The sequence below is a fragment of the Elephantulus edwardii genome, unplaced genomic scaffold, assembly GCF_000299155.1.
Source record: "Elephantulus edwardii isolate Elephantulus edwardi_28Jun2011 unplaced genomic scaffold, EleEdw1.0 scaffold00483, whole genome shotgun sequence".
Taxonomy (NCBI): domain Eukaryota; kingdom Metazoa; phylum Chordata; class Mammalia; order Macroscelidea; family Macroscelididae; genus Elephantulus; species Elephantulus edwardii.
Window position 1 is genome coordinate 640380 of NW_006400233.1, and position 1039 is coordinate 641418.

Here is a 1039-nt window from a genome sequence, read left to right on the forward strand (position 1 = left end):
TCTTTGAAATTAATAATAAACTTAAAAAAATGTAAATAAAAAGTTGGACATTGAATAAGAAGTACTGAGGAAGAATTGATGCCTTTGAATTGAGGTACTGATAAAGAGTACTGAATAGCTCATCCTCTTTCAAAACAAACATATTTTGAAAGAGTGAGACCAATGTGCTCCTCACACACCTTAGTGTCCTAGGTCTACTAACAGATATATAAAGGAAGTAGAACACTGGCTGCAGTCTGTTATGACAGCATCATGCTCTTTGACACTTTTACTCCATCAAATCATCTCAGCACATGGCTACACTGTAACTGATGGGAGCAGAGGTACAAGTGCCAAAGAGGCCTGCACACAAAGTTTCCTATGCTACAATCTTACTTAACTGATGGAGGCTATCATCTTTTTTATTGGAGCCACACCACTCACCTTGAAACTGTCAGCTGAGTTCTTCATCATTATGCCTCAAGGGATTTCTATATATACACACCATTTTATGGTCAAACGTGAAGAATGTGCAATCAGATGGGAGGAAGGCTCATCAACAATCTGTGTTATGCAGATGACACAATCTTATAGAAAGAGGATGTGAAGCACTTGCTGTAGAAGACTATAGCCTTCAATATGACTGTATCTCAACATTAAGAAAAAAGTCCTTAACCTTACCTCTGGGCCATCAGGCAACATCATGATAGATGGAAAAGAGATTGAAGCTGTCAATAAATAACTTCATCTTGCTTATATCCACAATCAACACCCTTAGTACGTAAAAGCAATGTCAGTTTAAAGACTAAGGTGCATCTGATCTAAGCCAAGGTCTTCTCAATTTATGCATGTGTAAGTTGGACTAAGAAGGCTAGAAGAATCATTAATGTCTTTGAGAAAATGAAACCCAGTGTTCCTTGGAAGCAGGGATGATGAAACTCCATCTAACATACTTTGGGCATGTTGTAGAGAGGCACCAGTCTTTGGAAAGTGTTCGGAAAGGTCAGGGTAAGGGAGAAGGAACCTTGGCAGGACTGAAAGGCACAGTGACTTAATAATG